A 7560-nucleotide genomic window follows, 5' to 3' on the forward strand; every position below is an offset into this window, starting at 1 on the left:
ATAGTTAAAAAATGAAAAATTAACAAGCATTTCCCTATACTCATAAGAAACTAACAATTTAAAAAATAGAGTGTTGAGCAGCCCCGGTGGCCCAGGGGTTTAGCACCACCCTCAGCCCAGGGTATGATCCTGGAGACCCGGGATCGAGTCCCACGTCGGGCTCCCTGCACGGAGACTGCTTCTCTCTCTCTGCTTCTCTCTCTCTTTCTCTGTCATGAATAAATAATTAAAATCTTTAATAAAATAAAAAATACAGAGTTTTAGTTTCTAGTAAAAGATACTTAATTTGATAGAGAGTATGACCTAACAAATGTGACTTCCCTTCTTGGTGAGGCACAGAGAGCAATTACACCAGATGGAGTTGTTGCACAAAGGAAACTTTATTTGCAGCAAAGAAGGAGATCCTGGAGAATAGCTTCCAAAGCTGTGACTCCCTGGGCAAGGGTGAATGGGTTTCTTTTATTTAAAGTTATGTTGACTATTTAGAAAGGGGAGCCTTGTCATCGTATGAAGAGGAGGGCATAAGGTTGTACATGCACCTTACACACCTTACCGAGTCATGCTTATGCACACATTGTAAATGAGGCTTGTGCTCCTCCATAGGTGGAGATCATACTATTATGATGAGGTAAAGGTAACTGTCAGCGACTCCATGTGTCACTCCATGGTCTATCTGCAGAAGCGGAAGTCAGGAGTTAAGCTCAAACTGGTCTGGGTGGTCTTGGCTGCCAGAGCTCTTCATCAGGGCAGTCCTGATTGCTTGAAAGGTAGTTTCATTTTCAATCCTGGATGCTATGCTCCTTGGGTCTTTTGCCTGAGTTAAGAGATAAGCTGGAAAGAAGAGCTTAAGAGAAAAGGTGGGACAAAGGTTGTTGGGTACAAGCAGGTGAGCAGTTAAAGGTTAGGTCTTGGGGTCTAGCTGGTGATAATAGCTTCATTGTAGCTCTCTGTATATGCAAAATATTTTTTTTAAAGTCCCATTTCAGGGGCGCCTGGGTGATTCAATAGGTGAAGCATCTTCCATTGGCTCAGGTCATGATCCCAGGATCCTGGTACGGAGCCCCGCATCTGGCTCCCTGCTCAGTGGAGTGTCTGCTTCTCCTTTTCCGTCTGGCCCTCCGTCCTGTTTGTGTTCTCTCTCTCTCTCTCTCTCAAATGAATAAATAAAATCTTTATAAAATAAATAAAGTCTCATTTTACACCATTTAAGTCTGAGCTTAAACATTTAAATTTAAAATATCCAGACAGGAAAAAAATAAATAAATAAATAAAATAAAATAAAATATCCAGACAGGGATCCCTGGGTGGCGCAGTGGTTTGGCGCCTGCCTTTGGCCCAGGGCGCGATCCTGGAGACCCGGAATCGAATCCCATGTCAGGCTCCCGGTGCATGGAGCCTGCTTCTCCCTCTGCCTGTGTCTCTGCCTCTCTCTCTCTCTCTGTGACTGTCATAAATAAATTTTAAAAATATTAAAATAAAATAAAATATCCAGACAACTTAAATATTTAGATTAAAAATATAAAGCAGGGATCCCTGGGTGGCGCAGCGGTTTGGCGCCTGCCTTTGGCCCAGGGCGCGATCCTGGAGACCCGGGATCGAATCCCACGTCGGGCTCCCAGCATGGAGCCTGCTTCTCCCTCTGCCTGTGTCTCTGCCTCTCTGTCTCTCTCTGTGTGACTATCATGAATAAATAAATAAATAAAATCTTAAAAAAAATAAATAAATAAATAAATAAAAATATAAAGCAATACATTTTTGCAAAAAAAAATCTACGTGACTACATCTAAAATTTAGGGGTGGGGACAACCATAGCAAAGAAGCAGAAACTATATAATAATAAAATGGGATTAGTTGACTAAATATCATGTAAAAATATTTGTGTGATAATATATTCTATAAACAATTAATACAATTAGCACAAAAATAATCAATCTAGTAAAAATGTACTTTGCAGATTCTAACATTTGACTAGTCACACAGAAGTAATAATTCTTATGAATTTCTGAGGAAAGACTAGGGGAAAAGGTATAAAATTTTCAGTTCCCAAAGATGAATCCAAAAGATATAACCTCTTAGAAAAATATTCAAATTCATTTGGGTGAAGAAAGGCAAATTATAGTAACATTGGCAGGGGTGCCTGGGTAGCTCAGTCAGTTAGGCATCTGACTTTGGCTCAGGTCATGATATTAGGATCCTGGGATAGAGCCCTGCATGGAGCCCAGGCTGAGCCCCAGCTGAGCCCCGCCACAAACCCCTGCCTCTCCCTCTTCCGAACCCTTTCCCCCAAACCAAACCCCCATTCATGCTCTCTTTCCCTCACATGCTCTCTCTCTCAAATAAGTAAAACCTTTAAAAATAATAAAGTAACTGGGACACCTGGGTGGCTCAGTGATTGAGCGTCTGTCTTTGGCTCAGGGCGTGATCCCAGGGTCCAGGACAGAGTCCTACAACGGGCTCCTTGCATGGGGCCTGCTTCTCCCTCTGCCTCTCTCATGAATGAATAAATAAAATCTTTAATAATAATAATAATAATAATAATAATAATAAAGTAACAATGCCATATCACTTTTGACTTACCAAACTGGGGGAAATGCTGAAATTACTAATGCTGTTGGGAATTAAGGAGACTAACACACTCCTACCTACCTGGGAATTCATGATCCTCGTCCTCTTCCCTCATCTCCCTCCCCTTTTTCTTCCTGTCTTCCATCTGTCTCTCCTTCCTTTCTCTAAATAACATCCCACCCCCATGAGTCTGAATCTGCCATAAGAATAAAAGAAACAAGAATAAGCTTGTTGCAAAGCTGTAATAAGCAAACATCTAGGTTCTTATATACTCAGTAAAAAATATAATGAGTCTACTAATATGGGAGACTGTGAGATGTAAAAGTTAAAGACTTTTAACTTTTCAGAGCCAGTTCAAATCTCAGTTCTGCTACTCATCAAATATGTGAATATTGGAAAGTTATTTAATCTGACAATGTTTCATTTTCCAGATCAGTGACATGAGGATAACACTATATCTAATTTGTAAGTTTGTTTTGAAAGTTAAAATAGATCATGTGCATAAAGTTTTAAAATAATACCTGGAACTAGTAAGCAAAATATAAGTGTTCATTCTTGTCAACCAACCAAACTGATTCTGCCACTTTAAGGTTTTGATAAAAGCGTGTACTCCTGTAATGTAAACACATTATTAAAATATTATGTTGGCAAAGGTATATAGAAAATGACATTTTTATTCTCTCAACCCTTTCTGTGCATAGCAGGTTGAACAAGATGCATCTCAGTGAAGAAGCGGCAGAGACCACTAATAGTTTTACTTGGTAAATCTGGACAGAGCATTTATTAAAAATTGACCATGGAAATGACTCTGAGACTAAGTCATAATTCCCTTTGTAGTCAGGTGACTTCCAATTTTCTTATTTCATCAAAACTGAAGGAAAATATAATCAAGATTATGGCTTATAAATTATGAAAATTATTTTTAGTATCACGATGTAACTTTTCATAGATAATTAGGAAAGACTTCCAAGAAGTAAGTGACACTAATAAAAAAAAACTTTTTATAAGATTTTATTTATTTCTTTGAGAAAGAGAGAGAGAGAACACAAGCAGGAGGAGGGGCAGAGGGAGAGGGAGAAGCTGACACTCCACTGAGCAAGGAGTCTGATGCAGTGCTTGATTCTGGGACTCCAGGGTCATGATCTAAGTCGAACAGGTGCTTAACCGACTGTGCCACCCAGGCACACCCCCCATCTAGTTATTTAATGTAAACATGATTTTTCAGTGTGTAACTGTGAAAACAAAGGATAAATACAGAACTGATGCTGGATCCCGAGTAATTCTAGCAACAAGTAATATTCAAGGGTACATACACAAATAACTGGAAAACATCAGCACCATGCATCACATTAAGAGGTGTATACTTAGGGGTGCCTGGCTGGTTCAGTTGGAGGAGTGTGTGACTTTTGATCTTGGAGTCATACGAGTTTGAGCCCCACATTGGGTATAGAGATTACTTAAATAAATAAACGTTTTAAAAAGACAGAGAACTATATTTTTAATGAAACTTCTATGATAAATAACTATAAAAAGTTGTAATGTATGCTGTTTTGATCAATGTGTACTACCAATGTTTGTGATAACTCAACCCAAAAGAATTGTAAACACTTTATATCCTATGGTCACAAGAAATTGAAAGCATCAATTCATTTGCATATTTCTGTTGAAGAAAATTAGAAAAGACTGACCAGTAAAGATCTGTATCATAGGGCAGCCCTGGTGGCGCAGTGGTTTAGCGCCACCTGCTAGGGCGTGATCCTGGAGACCCTGGATCAAGTCCCACGTCGGGCTCTCTGCATGGAGCCTGCTTCTCCCTTTGCCTGTGTCTCTGCCTCTCTCTCTCTGTATCTCTATGAATAAATAAAATCTTAAAAAAAAAAAGATCTGTAACATAACATTGTATATAAAGTTGTAGGGAAGTAAAATGAAAATTCTACTCATTCAAGGAGAAAAAATATGTAAAATTTCAAACTGTGAGCTCATCCATGTGTTTTTCATATTATCATGGTGTCCTCAAATCACTATAGAATGTAGATTCCACTGGATACATCTTTTTTTTTTAATTTTTTTTTTTTAATTTATGATAGGCACACAGTGAGAGAGAGAGAGGCAGAGACACAGGCAGAGGGAGAAGCAGGCTCCATGCACCGGGAGCCCGACGTGGGATTCGATCCCGGGTCTCCAGGATCGCGCCCTGGGCCAAAGGCAGGCGCCAAACCGCTGCGCCACCCAGGGATCCCTCCACCAGATACATGTTAAAGAATGACTTTAATTTTCAACATTTTTATTTTAAAACATATTTAAAGTAAGTCAACCATTTAAACTTAGGATGAAAAATTTTACATGCCACTTAAAAAATATCTAAGTGGGGTGCCTGGGTGTCTCAGTCAATTAGGTGTCTGCCTTCAGCTCAGGTCATGATCCCAGGGTCCTGGGAGAGAAACCCACATTGGACTCCCTGTTTAGTGGGGAGCCTGCTTCTACCCCTCCTGCTCCTCCTGCTTGTGCTCTCTGTCAAATAAGAAAAATAAAATCTTTTTTTAAAAACTACTCTTTTATTTTTTTAAAGATTTTTAAAAAATATTTTATTTATTTATTCATGAGAGACACAGAGAGAGAGACACACAGAGAGAGAGAGAGAGAGAGAGAGAGAGAGGCAGAGACACAGGGAGGGGGAGAAGCAGGCTCCATGCAGGGAACCTGACGTGGGACTCGATCCTGGAACTCCAGGATCACGCCCTGGGCTGAAGGCAGACACTCAACTCCTGAGCCACCCAGGCATCCCAAATCTTTTTTTTTTTTTTTTTTAAAGAGAGAAAGTTAAAAAAAAAAAAAAAGCCTAAGTGACGTGAGGGCACCTGGGTGGCTCAGTGGGTGAGCATCAGGCTCTTGGTTTCAGCTCAAGTTGTTGTCTTAGCGTTATGGGATCAAGCCCCAAGTCAGACTCTATGCTCAATGCAGAGTCTGTTTGGGGTTCTTTCTCCTTCCTTTTCTCTCCCCCCCTGCTCCTTCCCTCTGTCAAATAAAATAAATAAAATATTTTTTAAAAATCTAAGTGGGCACCAAATATAGAGGAATTGAAAGCAAAAATTTTGAAGACTATCATGGTAGACACTGTGGTCAATCAGAACAGTACTGAGAAAGTAGAGGCACCTGAGTGCTCTTGATTTCAGCTTGAGTCTTGATCTCAGGGTTGTGAATTCAAATCCCAGGTTGGGCTCCACATTGGGCTCCACACTTACTTAAAAAAACAAAACAAAAAACCAATACTGAGAAAGTATACTCCACCTCTCAGAACTAGGTGGCATGTCCCTACTTAAGGCCATTCATTCAGGACTAGGACCTACAGAATAGTTTATGATAACCAGTAACCTCTGAACTTTTCCTGTAAAGCTGGTGTTTTGAGGGACTTTTGTTCCAAGTGGTAGAAAGAGTTGGCACTCCATCCTAAGATTCCTCAACTCCACTAAATAAGGCTGAACATGGCAGATTCCATATAAGGTAACTTTCCACTTTAAGATTCTGAGTCAGTATTAGAAACATTCTAAATTAAAGGTTTCAATAAAGTGAATACATAGTTTTGACTACTGATAAAATAAGTAACTGCATATGCAGATGTGGCAATTTATAGTACTCTGTACATATCCAAAGCTGTCTTGAATACAGTGATTGCCTACAGATAAAAATACAGGAATTCAAATTTGGGCAGGACATCTCTCTACACTCCTAGGTCCAGGTTTGGCAAAAACTAGATTTGGTGTGCCTGGGTGGCTCAGTTGGTTAAGCGTCTGCCTTCCGCTCATGTCATGATCCCAGGGTCCTGAGATTGAGCCCCGAACCCCTGTTGGGCTCCCTACTCAGCAGGGAGCTTTTTTCTCCCTCTCTCTGCCTACTGCTCCCCCTGCTTGTGCTCTCTCTCTCTCTCCCTCTGTCAAATAAATAAATAAAATCTTAAAAAAAAAAAAAAAAAAAGAACAGCTAGATTCTGGAGTGGTAGTGGACAGTACTTACCACCCTCAAAAAATTAAAACAGAAACTGACCAGATTTAGGCATTACAGAACTTGGAGTTGGAAGAAATAGGTATGTGTTGTGACCACAATTCCTAACTTCAGAGTCCCCTCTCTTCAGGGCACCTGGCTGGCTCAGTCGGTGGAGTGTGTTGACTTGATCTCCAGACTATGGGTGTGAGCCTCACACTGGGCATAGAGTTAACTCTAAAAAAAAAAAAAAAAAAAAAAAAAAAATCTTTAAAAACAGGGACGCCTGTCTCAGCTGTTGATCACCTTTGGCTCAGAGCGTGATCCTGGATCGGGATGGAGTCCTACATGGGGCTTCTTGCTGGGAGCCTACTCCCCAACCCCCCACAACCATCACCACCCCATCTGTGTCTCTGCCTCTCTCTGTGTGTGTCTATCATGAATAAATAAATAAAATCTTTTTTAAAAAAATCTTTAAAAACAAAAAAGTTCATTCTCTTCTACTGCCAGGCATCTCAGTCTTGAAAAGACATTTACTCCCTCACCCACCCACCCCCACACAAATCATTTCATTATCAACAAACTGGAAATAAAAAATATCTCGTCCAGCCTGTTTTTCACAGCAACTAAGGGAGTCACAGCAGGTAAAGTGGACATACTAATTTGCAACCTTTTGAGTAGGAAACAGATTATATCAGTTCTTATTTGTTTTTACACAGGGAGGGTCTTGGGAAGAAATGACCTAAATATATAATTTGCCTGGAAAATGTATAGGAAAATGTATAAAAACCTGCAGACAAATAATGTCAACTGCCTTGTTTTATAATATTTTCAATAATGCAAGTAAGCTGTTGGTAAATACTCCATGGTTTTCTTTTCAGTACTGTTATTGATTACTAAATATTAACACCAAAGTAATAATATGGAAGATTAAGAAATGAAAGTGAGTATTGTTTTGTCCCTTCCTGTCTTTTGTTGTTTGTTGAATTAACACGTGCCACCGAACTTCCTAGAGAC

At 39.9% G+C, this 7560-nt stretch overlaps 1 long non-coding RNA gene across 3 annotated transcripts in view; it reads right to left on the bottom strand.

Moving 5' to 3' along the window:
* Window positions 1–388: 388 nt before the first annotated feature.
* Window positions 389–7560, bottom strand: part of LOC125752104 (uncharacterized) — a 39876-nt gene continuing 32704 nt past the window's right edge. The window contains exons 5-6 of one of the 3 annotated variants that reach the window (XR_007404217.1): window positions 3087–3177; window positions 2747–2761 (exon numbers count right to left, since the gene is read on the bottom strand). This is a non-coding gene — a long non-coding RNA (uncharacterized LOC125752104). Of the gene's footprint in view, window positions 845–2746; window positions 2762–3086; window positions 3178–4662; window positions 6781–7560 lie in introns of those variants that run through there. The other 2 variants (XR_007404216.1, XR_007404218.1) reach the window with 2 other exon arrangements.

The sequence above is a fragment of the Canis lupus genome, chromosome 20 (assembly GCF_003254725.2).
Source record: "Canis lupus dingo isolate Sandy chromosome 20, ASM325472v2, whole genome shotgun sequence".
Taxonomy (NCBI): domain Eukaryota; kingdom Metazoa; phylum Chordata; class Mammalia; order Carnivora; family Canidae; genus Canis; species Canis lupus.